This window comes from Podarcis gaigeae (assembly GCF_964106915.1).
Source record: "Podarcis gaigeae genome assembly, chromosome: 17".
Taxonomy (NCBI): domain Eukaryota; kingdom Metazoa; phylum Chordata; class Lepidosauria; order Squamata; family Lacertidae; genus Podarcis; species Podarcis gaigeae.
This window is the reverse complement of record NC_139694.1, coordinates 34,828,585-34,844,649: the sequence shown is the minus strand read 5'-3', so window position 1 is coordinate 34,844,649 and position 16,065 is coordinate 34,828,585. Positions and strand designations below refer to the sequence as shown.

At 44.6% G+C, this 16,065-nt stretch overlaps 2 long non-coding RNA genes across 2 annotated transcripts in view; both read right to left on the bottom strand.

The window, feature by feature from the left end:
- The window catches only part of LOC310835275, a 45,734-nt gene extending 30,782 nt beyond the window's left edge, over positions 1 to 14,952 (bottom strand). The window contains exon 1 of the long non-coding RNA XR_014559493.1: positions 14,394 to 14,952. This is a non-coding gene — a long non-coding RNA (uncharacterized lncRNA). The remainder of the gene's footprint in view (positions 1 to 14,393) is intronic.
- On the bottom strand, positions 6,084 to 11,000 carry LOC310835368. Its single transcript, XR_014559606.1, has 2 exons — positions 10,287 to 11,000; positions 6,084 to 10,033 (listed from the first exon to the last, which is right to left on the bottom strand). It is a non-coding gene; the product is annotated as an uncharacterized lncRNA (long non-coding RNA).
- Positions 14,953 to 16,065: the final 1,113 nt, after the last annotated feature.

Sequence of the window (16,065 nt, the reverse complement as noted above, 5' to 3'; positions counted from 1 at the left end):
CCCACATGCCCCTATTGTACCAGCTGCCACTACAGAGTGGTCTTCAGCCTAAATTCTTCCCAGTTACCGTATTTTTCCATGTATAAGACTATGTTATTTTATGAAAATATTATGCTAAAAACTTGGGGTCGTCTTATACACGGATAGTGGAGAGGTGGGGCGGGCGATTGGTGGCTGCCGCAAGCAGGATATTGTCCGCTGTGTTTTTGCGGGTGATTGGTGGGTGCGGCAAGGTCTGCTGGCTATTGGCTGCTGCGGCAATTGGGCGGGCGATTGGTGCTTGCCTTTGGAGAACATGCAGATGATTTGTGGCATCGCCGATGTGCATGCGATTGGCAGGCCCAGACAGAGGGGGGGCCATATGGACCCCGATTCCAAAGGGGGGCCTTGGTCAGCATATTCACAATTGCAGGGGATGCACTGGGGTTTTAAATGTAAATACTTAAAATAATCCTTTTCCCTATGTATTTTTTAAAAAGCACTATTGTATATCTATATTTTCCATTTTGTCTTTATATGCAGATACGGTTCAAGCCTTGAAATAAAATTATTTGTCAGCATAACTTTTGTGAAAATTATTTATATAAGACTTCAGTTATCCCCAGGGTAAAAAAGGGGGGGCACATTATCTACCTGGCCCGGCCTCTGCCTGGCTCTGCAAGCCCCTAGCGATTGGCTGTTGTGTTCCTGCGGCAACCCCCCCCCCCCAAAGAAAGCTAAACAAGTCTGGGAAATCCCCCTCAAAAAGCTTAGCAACTGTCGGCAATTCCCCACAAAAAAGCTCAACAACTCTGTGCCATCTCCCCGCATTTTCTCTATTTGGAGTCCCCAAAAAGACACAGAGAAGTATGGTATATTTCACATGGATATATGAGCTTCAGCTCTGCAGCCATCCTGTGTGTTCTCTTCCATTCTGCTTTTTCACTTTCCCACTTTTCTTTCCCCCTCTCAAACGCCTTCCTTTGGGCCTTCTCTTTCCTAGGGCACACGCCAACTCACTCACGGCTCTTTTTGCCCAGTGCCTTATCAGATACCTTTTTTATGCCCTTTTGCCTGCCCTGCTGCCGTTCTCTAGAATAACAGCAGCTCACGCAATGGCAGCCATTTCTGCCCGCCTTAAAACTCTACGATATTAGAGAAGCTTAACCAACCACTGCCAGAGACGTCATTCAGCCCAAAACCTCTTAGCAAAATACAACATACGTAAAGTTATTTCTTTTGTATGTTGTATGCATATATTAATTGTGTAGAAATATTCTTTAAAATTTAAAAAAACAACAACACCATGTTTCGATATTGCAGGGCAGCATGTGTTTTGCAAGCCTGGCTGCCATCTTTTAAAAATGTTACCGAACATTAATTACTCTTCTCCAGACAGATTACATGCCTAGGGGGAAACCTCACAGAAACATGTCCCAACACATACATTTAGGAATATTTGGACTTGCTTTGTCCAGGCTGCTAGCAAGACTTTCTCAACTCCCTCTCCCTCTCTGCCCACTGAGAGCGCTCTCTCTTTAAAGTGCTTAAGTGAGCCCCTGCTCACTGGCTTCCATCACTTTTATTCTAGAAACACATTTGGAAAGCCTTTTTAAAAGCCTTACTACACCCAACGCTGTGGAATGGTTTAAGCCTTAAACCAATCCACAAGATCGTGCAGATGCAACAACCACAGCTGCCAGAGCCCTGCAGTTAACACAAGATTTCTGCCTGCGACACCTTTTGCGCCAGAAGAAACAAAGCTCTTTTCAGTATTTGAATGGTTTTAATTACAAAAATTCAGGGGCTGGCCCAGTTACTGGATGTAGACCGGGGAAATATCACAGCCCAGAACAGATATGTGTTAAATTCACATCAACCCAAGCAACTGGAACAAGAGTTGGGGTGTCTTGATTTATTTTCTATTGCCCCTGACTGCAAGCCAGTCTGAGATGTAGAGAAAAGGCCAAAACAACTGTACTGTATTGCCCTCCAGTAATTTGTTCTCCATCCACCCATCAAGACAACCCATTAATTCTCACACACCGGACTGGGGAACAGATAGATTCTAACCTTAGCCCCATTTGCACATCGCGCTAAGCTAACCCAAACCATGGTTTAGTGTTGCGGTTTTCAAAGGTGTGCCACACCACACTGGTGTGGCAGGAGAGGGTGGCAAGTGTTGTGGGAAGATTCAAAGACATAGAAACATCTAAACATTTCAGTGTAGTATATTATAGTATAAATTGTTGTTGTTGTTTACAGATACCGTTTCAAGAGCATCAAATGATACTGAGAACAATACTAGTTGTGTTCCAGAATCTCCATTCGAACAGAGTGTTGGAGAAGACTCATTTATAATTATATTTTGGGAATGATTCATGTTCTTATGTAGCTGTGTTGTTTTCCACTTTCTGGATGTCCCATGATCATATTACAAAGTAGTTGTGTTCTATGTTATAATACAAGCACTGCTAAGAGTTGTTTCTTTTTGTTTTACAATGTTTTTCATAATAATATGAAATATGAGAGCCAGTGTGGTGTGGTGGTTAAGAGCGGTAGTCTTGTAATCTGGGGAACCGGGTTCAAGTCTCCGCTCCTCCACATGCAGCTGCTGGGTGACCTTGGGCCAGTCACACTTCTCTGAAGTCTCTCAGCCCCACTCACCTCACAGAGTGTTTGTTGTGGGGGAGGAAGGGAAAGGAGATTGTTAGCCGCTTTGAGACTCCTGAAGGGGAGTGAAAGGCGGGATATCAAATCCAAACTCTTCTTCTTCTTCTAATAATAATAATAATAATAATAATAATAATAATAATAATAATAATAAATCAGTGTGGTACGAGCAAATTTTTATTCTGAAAGCATGGCCCAGAGAAGAAGTTCGGGAACCACTGGCTTAGTGTGAACACACTGGTTCCCAAAGTCAGCACACCATGGCAGCTAAGCCAAAGTCTGACTTAGCATGTTGTCCAAATCAGGGATCATACTTAGGGTTTCTCCTCTTAACCATGATCTATAGCCAAGGTGTGTTCAAGGTGTGTTAAGGTGGACAGATCTTTAACCATAATCCCAGGTTTGGACAGTGTGCCAATTGCACAGCTAATATGCTTCATTTCAGATCTGTCACCTTAATTCTACAAATTGCATGAGTGATAGGATGGTTGATCAGCCTTGCAGATGGTTCCTGGTTATTTTAAATACATTTGAGTTGTTTTTTCTATATGAAAAGTGACACACCACAAATCTGGAGTGTGCCAAGGGAGAATCAGATGTGTGGCTCTTATGCATAGTTCCACGGTTCCCACTCTAGGACCTGGGAGCTGAAAACAATGCTACCCACTTTCTGCCAGCCTCCCAAAGTCTCCGGAAATTATGAGTAGGGAGAAAGGTTTCATCACAATCAGAGGTGCAACTAGCTAGCAATGCCTTTGCATGTGCCTGGCTGAAATGAATGGTGATTGCACAAAAGGGCAAGCAATGGGGTGAAGATGGGGGGGAAACACTTCAGAATGGTGCTGAATAGGGATGGATGACTCTGTCCTTTTCAGTTTCCAATCAGTTTCCCAATCCCAAGTTCAGCTGTTCTCATTTTCACAGTTGTTGGCAATTTAAAAAAAAAATCCTCATGAAAATTCCTCAACATTTTAGTACAATTTTTTCCTAACATACACCACTTTCATATGCAATTTTGACGGCTATAAATCATTTTGCAAGCAACTTCTCCAGATGCCTTTTATTTTTATTTTCAGTAAAACATGCATTTTTATGCACCCCCTGATATATACATACGTATTTGGGAGACCTGCAGTACAAAATTCACTGGTGGACACGTTCATACGGATTCACAAAGTGCAAATTAGGTGGTTTCTAATTTAAATGAAAACAGAAATAATTCCTGCCCCATCCCTGGCCCTGAACCACAAGGTGAATGCTGCTGCTTACTGACCCGGCTGGAGATCTGATTCCACCAACAAGTTCGGCTCACACTTTTAGAGCCTGGCTGTACAGTTTAAAAGCCACTCATAAGTTTCCCGCAAATACTTTTCCTGCTTTTGCCACCACCACATTTGCTTAAAAGCAGGTGGTGCTGTGGTCTAAACCACTGAGCCTCTTGGGCTTGCCAATCGGAAGGTCGGCGGTTCGAATCCCCACGACGGGGTGAGGTCCCATTGCCAACCTAGCAGTTCGAAAGCAAACCAGTGCAAGTAGATAAATAGATACCGCTCCAGCGGGAAGGTAAACGGTGTTTCCGTGCGCTGCTCTGGTTTCGCCAGAAGCGGCTTAGTCCTGCTGGCCACATGACCCAGGAAAACTGTCTGCGGACAAACGCCGGCTCCCTCAGCCAGTAAAGCGAGATGAGCGCCACAACCCCAGAGTTGTTCGTGGCTGGACTTAACTGTCAGGGGTCCTTTACCTTTACCTTTTTACTTCCAAGAGCAACTGTAATCAACAAATTACGCTAGTAGGACTACAAGAAGTTTTATAAGGAGAAATATACGAAGTGTTACAAAGTAGAAAAAGATAGAGATATTGGTTATGAGTTTGAAATGTAATAGGGAAAATAAGAAATGCATACTAAGAGATCATATTGGAAAATTTTCAGACGGGACTGATGAAAGTAAAAAAAACACAGAATAAGATGTAAAAGTATGTTTAATTACTGTTGAAAATGATATGTTAAAAAACTAATAAAAATTTATATATATATATATAGAGAGAGAGAGAGAGAGAGAGAGAGAGAGAGAGACCCCCATGGGCACAAACAACTTATCAAAATGGAGGCTTCCACATATGCAAAGGGCATGTGAATTTGCCTGTTGCCGTACTCCACACTCTCCACTTAGCACAGAGGCTTTTGAAAGGGTCCATCCTTCCTGTGCCCAGCACCTGAGGGTCAAAATAAAATCTAAGAGCGACAGCAGCAGCCATGTAAATGCCGTAGCCTCCAACATTTCTCCCCTTCCAAAACGATATTTTTACTCTTTATACCCTGCACATCTTACTTGGGCTGCCCCAGCCACTCTGGGCAGCTTCCAACATATATAAAAACGCCATAAAACATTAAACATTTTTTTAAAAAAACCCTTCCCAATACAAGATTGCCTTCAGACGGCTCAGGGGTCAGATAATTCCATACCCTCCAACATTTCTCCAATGAAAATAGGGTCATCCTAAGGAAAAGCAGGATCAAAACGGAAACCAGGACGGCTTCTCTAAATCAGGGGCGTCCCTGGAAAAAAAGGGAAACTTGGAGGGTCTGAAATGCACCTGTCCAGTTAATCTACTAAGCGAGGGGGTGGCATCTAATTTTTACAACACAGGACATGTGTGGGAGAAGCGGAGTGAAACGACTCATCTTCAGATCCCATGCTCTTTCCCATTGGATACTTTTCTTTCTTTCCTGGCTCATACGCTGCCACCAACACACAGAGAGACACACTTTATGAGCAGATACATAAGAAAGCCATTGTGGTGACGGCCGCTGTCACCTTTTGGCATTTGACTACAGTAAACTGACCAATCCCCATGTTCACCCGAAACCAGCGTGTAAACTGATTACTCCCCAATTTCAGGCTAGACAGTGAATTGAGAGAATGGAGAGATAGGAGGCTGCGGATGAGCTATATGTCACCAAAGCACCGACTATTTCTTATATTTCTTGGGCTGGGGTATTGTGTGGAGGGGGGTTGGGTGTGGGGTTGTTGCTATTGTTGCTGTTGGGGTTTTTTTATCTTTATTTTCGATCTTGTTGGGATTTATGCGGAAATTGTTTAGTTTGGTTGTGCATTTTTAAATGTTTCATTTATTGTTTATAACTACTTTTATTATGTCGTAGCTATGTATTCCTCTCTTGCCATAAGCCACCTTGAGCATGGTTTGAAGTCTGGAAAGATGGCATACAAACAAAATTATGTGTGCATGTATGCAGGATAATGTTTACTAGGAAAATCACTTCTTTTTCTTAAAAGAGCACAACCATCGACAGTACTCACGCACAGCCACCCACTTTTAGAAGAAATTTATTGACAGCAGGCCAGCATTTTAGACTCCTTCTTCCATTTAAGTTCAGTGTCTTCTGCTTTACAATTTGGGAACAAACCATATTTTCTTCTTGCTTTCCTTCTCCCCCCCATTTTTCTCCTAGACTGTCACCTGACCTATGGTTATGCAGCGGATTAGGGTGTTGTTGTTTTTCACCCTAGCACAGTGATACGCCTTATGAAAGCTCAGACAAACTTCAACATGTGCCTCCACCGGCTTTCTCCTGATTCAAGCCACACTTTGCTGGTTTTCCAGGCTACAGTGAGTCACCAGCCTCATGTTGGAGCATTTATTTGCAAGATCTGTCTGCCGCATCGCCCAAGGAACCAACTCATCGTTTTTCACTTTCACCACAAAACTGCCATAAAATGCCTGAATTGCCCCATGAACTTGACCTCTTGTTTTCTTCAAGGGGTCAATCTCGCATGGTGATTTGCACGCTTGCGCACATTCAGCCGAATCCAGCCCCTGCTTTGAATCGTTCGGAGGAATAAATAATTGTAGTCGCTCACACACAAGACACGCCATTTTAGGTGGGGCTTCTAAGACATAGCTGCTGAAATGGCAGAAACTAAAGGTGCTTTCATTATATTGCTTAATGAGGCTCACATAAGCTCTTCTCACTTCCAAATATTACGGAACTATAAAAAAACCTTTTAATTTTATAACCTATATTCTTTTTCATTTTTGCCCATTTCATTTTTATTTTGGGGGGGATGTGTCTTACAGCTTTTGGGTTTTACATCTTCAGGCATTTCTTCACAAGTCAGAAGTAGTCTCATTATTGAAAAGAAGAAAGGACGGAACCCTGCTCTAAGTCCCTTTTGCTAACATTTATCTCAAATATTATCTTTAATGGTCTCCTTTCACAAACAGGGCAAGGCAGAGAAAACTACTGACATGATCAAAAAGAAGGCCGAAAGTCTCAAATGATTCATTTCTGAATTTCCTGTGCTATTCTGAATCTTGAAAAGCCACCTGAAATTGGGTCTGGCAACCGTAAGGACAGACCTTATTTGAGATATAGCAACCAGTGAAGCACCAAGCATGCGGGGGCAAGAGACTGGAAGCCATAAATCATCCCCAAAGCAGATTCAGGGACACTGAGAAGAGGGAGGAACGGATCTGTCAGTTCTCATTCCGTTACTCCCTTCTCCAATCTGAAATTCCTTCCTCCAAATCAGCTTGTGAGTGAGTGAGTGAGTGAGTGAGTGAGTGAGTGAGTTAGTTAGTTAGTTGTTTTTAAAGTCCTCATGAAACTTCATTAGCATTTAATGTGGATTTCTTTTATGGACACTTTCCCCTAGTTTATGAATTACATGGATGAAGAACTGCACAGCAAAATCTGGAGACAAGAGAAGGGTGGTTCTGCTTTAGTTCCTGCGTTGTTTTTTGAAAGCGCAAATTATTCAGCCCACAGTAAACTGAGAGTGCAGTTGACTAGAGCTGGGCACTAAAACTCACAACCAAGGGCCCGGGCTCAGTGCAGAGAGTCAGCTTTGTATACTAAGTAGAACTGGCCGGTCCTGCGCACATGGACAGATGCCATTATGCCATTAAACCCAGTACTGTCTGTTCTGACTGGCAGCTGTTCTCTAGGGGTCTTTCCCAGCCTTGCTGTCTGAGATCCTTTTAGCTGGAGCCACTGCGGGGCTGAGCCCAGGGCGTTCTGCACACAAAGCATGCACTCGACTGATAACCTACAACCCCCTTCTAAACCCCTAACAGCTGCAAGATCAGCAACACATGCTCGTCTGAGCTGCTCAGAACCACTAATTGGGATCTTCCAAACGAGAGCTGTTTGTTCATCCCCGCATTTTTTCAATCTTTACCCAAACTCTCTCTGGGACTTGCCTGTATTTCTAATAGCCTGGTAGGTGGCTGTGAGGTGGCTGGCTTTGGGGGTTGGGGGGTGCACACGTGTGGGCAATCGGCAAACGCTGGAATTAATGGGAAACCTGAAAAGGACTTACAGACATTTTTAAGCAGATGAGACAACCACCCTCTTCAAGTTACAATCCCCGATAAGCCCAAAAGGGACACGGCTGCGCTTGAACTACAAGCGAGTTGACGATTTGTGCTTCCCTTTGTTTATTTTTCTTTTGCATTTATCTTAAAATATCTATGTGCCACTGCTCCGAGGAAAGCCTCACAAAGCGACTTAACAACAATAAAAAGTACATTTTAAAAAATGGTATGACTAAAACCAACAATAAAACAAAATTCGCAAAAATAAAAACAGATTTAAAATTCCGATAACCTGCATCATTTTTCAACAAGCAGACATCAGCTAAGATGGTGGCGGCTATGTTACACCTCCCCCCCAAAAAACCACCCCACAAATCTGTGCTAGCAGCAATGTACAGCAGTAAGCAAAGACACAGAGCTCAGCACAAAGAAGGTTTTCACACCATTCTTCCCACCCTTTTCCTGGACTCCTGAAGATCCCTTAAAGATTTCGCCCAGATTTTGGCTGAATAGGGACCTGATACAGTCATGAACAAGTGGAAAAAGGAAGGAATTTGCTCTACCATAGCTAACAAAATGATAGGTGTTAGGGAGAGAGGGTCTTGTCGAAACTGACTTGGGAAGGAGGTGAGGATCCACCAACATAAATTTTCCATAAATTTGGTGCTGCTAACACAGCCGTTTGACTGCACCTCCAGAGGCGCACTCCATTGTCTCTTGAGAAAGACGGATGCCAGCACGGAGAGCCACACCTCTGGCGCTGCTGTAGACTTGAGCATGGCTTCGGTGGGGCGCTGCTAGTTTTTGCCCACCCTGAGCACTTCGGCTGTGAACCTTACATGGGCAAGTCTGCATCTATAGCGTGTTGTATAACACCCGTTCTCAATGATATTATGCAAAGCAAGAATTAACTGGAAGTAGGGAGGGGAAAACAGCCATCGAAGGCAGGGCAGTGGTGATTCATTCATGCTCTCGCTGAGTGCCAAAGCCAGTGGAAAATACCAGATCTGCCACACCCAAGGTCTGCATAGAGACCACTAGGCCACTTCATATGCACAGAGAAAGCGTTTTAAGTGCCCGGAACAAAAAAATCCAAATGGAAACCCTTCCCACTAACTGACAATGGGGTAGAAACCATGACAGAGTTCTCCTCCCCAAGCCCCACTGGAGTGAACTGCCATGCTCTTGCCCAGCCGCGGTTAACTTCTATGGAGCTTGCAATAAATTTTCCCTGCGGTTTATTTTCCCACTGAAACCTGCCTCCCAGCCTGCCCTGATTTTGAAACCTCGTTTTGCCTATTGTGGGCCTACTACCTCTGCAACCCAAGGGCAGCCAGTTGCAGGAACTGGCCTGTGCATCTGTGAATGCTCAGTTAATCCTGGCGTCTCTGCAATGGCCCGTCTCTGCCATGGCCATACAGTCTCCACAGTCATCGAGCACTACGTGGATCACGCGTCTACAGCTCTTCTCCACTAGCTTCCTTCTTTATTGCACTAATGCCTGATTTCCCCTCTCTGATTGGCCTGAGCATTTTGGGGATTTCAGCAATAAGAAAGACACATAAACTGGGCAGTGGTATATTAAAAGCACCGACTGTCAGCTGACCGGATCAACTTTCAAAGACGATCTGAAGTTCTGTGCAGGGGTTCCTTTGTCCCCCTTCAGGCTGTAACACACAGAGAGGCCCAGGTTCGAAATATGAAGCACCCATGTCAAAAAGCAGTCTACACACACACACGGCCCATCTAATGGACTGCAGAGAAAGGTCATGGCCGGAGGAGAGGGTCAGAGGAAGAAATGCAGACAAATGTGGGCAAATGATCTTGGTACCCTGAACTATATCTTATTAATGGTGCCAGTCGCTGTGGTATCTCAAGGTAACACCCAAGCTTCTAGAGCAAATAGCTTATCTTGCAAACCCCTCCCAGGCATCAAGGAGACGAGGGGATACGTTGGAGAGGTTAGGAGCAGGGCAAAGGGAAGGGGAATTATTAGGAGGAAAGGCATATTCTCAAGTCCATGTTTTTCTTGTAATATTAAATACTGTATTTTTTGCTCTATAAGACTCACTTTTTCCCTCCTAAAAAGTAAGGGGAAATATGTGTGCGTCTTATGGAGCGAATGCAGGCTGTGCAGCTATCCCAGAAGCCAGAACAGCAAGAGGAATTGAGGCTTTCACTGCACAGCGATCCCTCTTGCTGTTCTAGCTTCTGAGATTCAGAATATTTTTTTTCTTGTTTTCCGCCTCCAAAAACTAGGTGCGTCTTGTAGTCTGGTGCATCTTATAGAGCGGTACTATATAAGGCAGGGGTCAGCAACCTTTTTCAGCCGTGTGCAGTCCACCATCCCTCAGACCATATGGTGGGCCGGACTATTTTTTTTTGGGGGGGGGGGTGAACAAAATCCTATGCCCCACCAATAACCCAGAGATGCATTTTAAATAAAAGCACACATTCTACTCATGTAAAAACACCAGGCAGGCCTCACAAATAACCCAGAGATGCATTTTAAATAAAAGGACACATTCTGCCTGTAAAAACAGGCTGATTCCCGGACCGTCCGTGGGCCGGATTGAGAAGGCGGTTGGGCTGGATCCAGCGCCTGGGCCTTAGGTTGCCTACCCCTGATATAAGGTATTTAGGGTGACATCAAACAGATGACAGAATTGCCGTCCCGACTTTGGTTCCACATGGTGTTTGGAATCAAACATCATCAACAACAACAGCAGCACAACACACACACAAAAGCCGTTCACCATGTGCAACACACCCGTACATGGTGATTCCCCAACAGCCGCAGCCTGGGTTCTCGAGGTACATGCTTGTTTCGACACTTTGATGTTAGGAAGCAGGGCGGGACGTGAAAATTCTGTTCCCAAGAGCAGAAACAATTTGGTGTGGCAAACGCGAATCCTTTGCCAGCTTCCCTCCTGCACACACATGTGGGGCTCTCACAAATCCAAACCGCAGGCTGCAGGGGCCAGACTTGCACCCTTCATCATGACAATGGGGTAGGTACCCTTCTATGGGGGCTGTCCAGCCATTAAAAGAATTTGTAGATGACTATTTATTTGTCTTTTAAAACCAATTGATTCAGTAAGTTCAAATCAATTTGTATTTTAATAAAATTTTCCTTTGGGGAGTTTGAAGGAAATGTGACATAATTTACAGTGTAATCAATGAGACAAAACCCAAATATTTTCTTTTCATCCCCCTATTACATTAATACACCAGAATCAAAACCTCAAAAACATTATTCTAAAATGCTTTTAATCAGTTTAAAATTGTGAACGATGTCATTATAAATATAATTGCTGTAAGTTCCCCCCACTTTGAACATATATATAGTAATTTTCCATCTCTTTGTACAGTTTGCAATGTATTTATTTGTCCAAGCTGTAATGTACAACTTGAAAAATAAAAACTGTGGGGCTTTTTGGGGGGGGGGCGAATTGCCAAGAATCCTTTGCCCCACCAATTAAAAATTGCCCTCACCAATGTAAATTGTCCTCCACCAGTTAATTGACGAAAGCTCAAGCTGACGGGGAAGCTACCAATTAACCTGAGCAAAGCTTGCAGTCCTGCCTTGCATTCATTGGCTAGCAATTGTTCCTCTAGCCTGAAACTTTGAGGAGATGCCGCTTTAGAATTTATACGGGTGTCGCGTTCGCCACAGCATTGCACTGGAGTTTAACACTATATAAAATGCAAAAAGAAGAACTGTGCATAGTGCCTTCTGGGTATGGGCACTTGAAAATAAATAAATGAATGAATCAATAAGTAAGTAATTGTTGGCAATAGTAAGAATAATAGAGCTACACTTTACTTGTTAATCATGGGGAGCATCAGGGCAGACAGCACAAACACACTTGGAGAAGTTCTTCTTCAATAACAGAGAAAAGGAATGGGAAACCAGAGGGCAAACACTTATTCCCCCCCCCCCTTTATAAAGTGCTGTGCCTTGAGAAAGGAAGGGACCTCTTGTGTTGATGCCTGCCTCCTTACCCTCTTCCAAAAGAAAAGGCCCTCCCCATATTGTCCACTAATAATTCCCCCCGATCGGAAAACTCAAGAGACATTAAACACATTCAGCTCAGAAGACAAGGATTCAGACGGTCACAATGTTGTGTTATTCGATTAGCAGTGGTGATGAGAGGAGGGCCGATAAATTGGAAAAGGGACCGCATGGCAAGGGTCCCCACTGCTAAAATCCACTTCCTCACTTCAGCCTACATCAAAGTACATCATGCTCACATCCTGACATGTTTCCACAACAGCTTGTAGGATTTCATCTATTCCTTTTTTCCTCTTTTAGGAGATTTCCTCCATATTCAGCCATTTGAAACAACCCTGGCTGTAGCTTCTACTTCGGAAACCGAGGCTAGACTCCCTAGGAGTGCAAATTAGGCGAAAGAAGTGAACATTTGCAGAAGTGACCCGAGCAGGAATCATCCCCAAGATGCTTAGGGCCAGAACGCATGTGACGCAGTAAGAACCATGAATGGATGTCCCGACATCGTTTTAAAGCTCAAAATTAAAACGTACTTGTATATATATATTTGCCTAGGGATGCTAGCCCAGAGGGAAAGGGTTAAACAGCCCTCCCCTCCAGTACAGCTTCTCTACCCCAACGTGGATTTGTGCAAAGGGAGGCTATAGCAGCTTTTATATAAATAAGAGAGAGAGAGGGGTGATGAAATAATCTTAAACAGAACAAATGTAGTATTTCAATGAGGCAAGTGGGGGGTGGCAGAAAGATCTGATATACATCTGTCTCCCAATGGGGCACACTTTTCCCTATGCAAACCTGATGGAAGTCATTTTGCTCAAGCTTGCATTTTCCCCTCCAGGCACCAAATGTCTTGGGCCACCCTTAATAGTGAAAAGTTGGGGGATCCTCAGTATGTGACTCGCTGCAGACCAAAACGAAAGGGAGAAAAGCGTCGATACAAATTCACCATTCTGTCTGTCCCCGAGCACACCAGCAATGCCACAAGTCTACTATCAACAAGCATGTCTGGGCTTCAAGAATGGAAAATATGAAAGGGAGTGGCCCTGAAATTTGCAAAGGACCATCCGTCCCGGCAGAAGCAATTTCACGCGGAAAATGGAGAAGTAAATCTACGAGGAAAGAATGAATCATTCTCCCTATGGGTGTGAGCCAGGCAGAGTGTGTGACTGGTGCCATTTTGAGGGTACCACTGACGAGGAAGTGCCCCCACCCAAAACTGATGCCTCATCATGTTCCAATTGTCCTTATATAACTTAGCTGTGGGCGGTTATACAACCTCAAAGGAGACTCAACAGAGGGGGAAGCCACTCAACATTCCCAGCCAAAGTTATGTCTCTCTCTTTCTTTTGTCTTTGTTTGCCAGATTCACCAAGGAGGTTGGGTTGTTTACCTCCACCCTGCTGCTTGTGTGGGGACGTGTTACCACGTCTCTTTATGGCCCGGATACATTTCAACCCGAATGAAGTTTTCTCAACATACCACAATTCCCCACATCTCATGCACATACGCACGGGAAAGGAGCTTATCGCTGAGACAAGCACCATGCGCGCCTGGGAACTAGCATGCTCCAGGAGAGGTTCTGTCCTCTCAAACCGTGTCTGGAACATCCTCATCAACCCCCACTGTATTTTGCCACGGCGGGTTAAGGGAAAATTGTACCGTATTAATCATATTAATGCAGATTTCCGCCCAGGCAGAATCTTCCTGCAGGACTAACATTCTCCTGCATGCCTGCTCTGGACTCCAGCCTTACAAAAGCCAGAGCACACTTGGAAGTGGTCAGAAAGGCCTGTTGCAAAAATGGGGCAGGTGCCTTCGTTCTATACCAGCTGTACTTGCAATTGACACTGTGGGGTTAAGCAAATTCATGTACGCACCTAGCAAAGGAAAGTGGCAGCACTTGCTAAAGTCATTCCTCCTGAAGGGGCTTCTGTTAGGATCTAAAGAGCAAGAATGCAGTTTAACCAACTTTCATCTTTCTTTTTTTCTTTCTCTCTCTGTCTCCCTAGTGAAACACTTCAAGGGGATTTCGGGTGTGTCCGGCACCGTTCTCAACTACGCCAGTCCACGGTCAAAGGAAGACCCCATGACTGTGATAAACTCCTGCCTGCACCAGCAGCAAGTCCTAAACGTGGCCCCCAGTGGAAGAATTCCCCCCGTACTTCCCCCCAGCTGCCTTCTGAATTACATTTTTTCAAGAAAGTGAATGAGATTTATGACGCAAATCCCCTTCATTATGAAACCAAACACCATCCAAGAACATTTTGCCGCCGTGAGGAGCAATTTCTAGACGACACACAACACATGCTGAAATACTTTTTTAAAAAAAAAATTGTAGCTGAAGAGCCAGATTGCAAGATGCAGAGAAAACCGCAAAAAAGTTAGCGCTTACCTAGCAATCTGAATGTTCCTGGTAAGAAGGTCCCAGCTGCTGTATAATTCCTCCTTGAAAGAGAGAGAGAAAAAGGGCAAGAAGATAAGAGAGAGGGAGAGAGAGAGGGAGGGAGGGAGAGAGAGAGTATTCAGCTGCCAAGAGTCTGAGCTGGGAACTTACCACTGAAAGTCACTGACTTTTAGTCAAAGAAGGGAAATCCTTTTTAAAACCTTAGCCCCTCCCAGGCCAGTAATTGTGAGGGCAGACAGATGAGACAGGACGTAGGAGGGGCCTCTTTACTGTAATGTGTGTGTGGAATAGGAATAACACCCTTTCATGTCTGCAAACTGGCAGCCAACATTCCTGCTCCATGGTATTTGGGGCTGAGGCTGTCGGTATTTAGGGAGTCAAAATGATTCTGGGTTACAAGGGGAGGGGGAATCAAGGTTATTCTAGGACACATGGAGAGTTGCCGGTCTCTAGGGTGGACTGCTGGAACGTAGCATATGCTGCTCGGAGCTGGATTCTCATCCCAAAATGACTGGGTGCTGACCGTATTGTTTTCTCTTTTCCACTGTGTTTCCTTTTGAAACCCAGAAAGTTATCGTTTTTGACCTGGGACAGGATGCACTTTTGCATATCCTGTCTTTTAGGCCTGGTTCTCAATCTGGGCCTGGCCTGACTTTTGGCTGCTCATTGCGGGGTTCACATGCCTCAAATGGTTTTCTCTTCAAAAAATGGTCTGCATGTACAAAATTCGATGCGAGAGAAAACGGTTCGCTTTCTAGCCTAACCTCCCTGCAGTGGCGTAGCGTGGGTTGTCAGCACCCGGGGCAAGGCAAGTAATTTGCACCCCCTAACCCGTGGATTTGCGCCTCCTAACCCGTGGATTTGCGCACCCTAACCCTAACCCCCAGATGTTGCGCCCGGTGTGGCCGGCCCCCCTGCACCCCCCACGCTACGCCACTGCCTCCCTGACATGTTAGTTCTCCATGTGCAAGGACTGTGTGTGTCAGTACAAAAATAATTCTACCATCTGAGCAATCTAAAGGGAATAAAGATTAGCTACTGGTTTACCATTTCTGTGAGAACCAGGTCACAGCCACTTCTGGGACTAATGAACTCTACATATGATTGGTGCATCCTGAGAAATATGTGTTTAATGTGCTTTGCTTACTTGTCCTGAGGAACTCTGCGAGTAGATTGTCAATAAGTTAAGTTTTCCAGTTTGACTTTACTTGTTCCGATTGTTTTCTAATGACGGTTAAAGACATTTTCCAGCCCGTACTGAATTCCTACCAGAGCCTCAGTATTGTGTAGATAAGGAAGGCTGGAGGTAACCAAGACATGTTTCCCCTGGTATGGTCCAGTGTAGCGAGACTAATTTGCTCTCCAGGACTCGGCAGCTGCAATATGAACAAAACCAGTTCATATTTCGTGGAATTTACTGCTTTTCTGGGTCATCAAGATGCAAAGTTAGGTTTGGTGCTAATTATGGGCGCAGCCCCACCTCTGAGTCATTTCAGAGAAGCGTGTGCAGAACCAGTTCTTACTAGATTATGTGCACCCTTGGTTGTACGTATTTTGGCTGTTCAGAGAGTCGATCCAAAGAGCTGCCTTTGGTTGAAACCATCTGGCATGTACTTTTTGGGTTGGGTACAGGCAAGAGGATGTAGAGCTGAAACAAGTA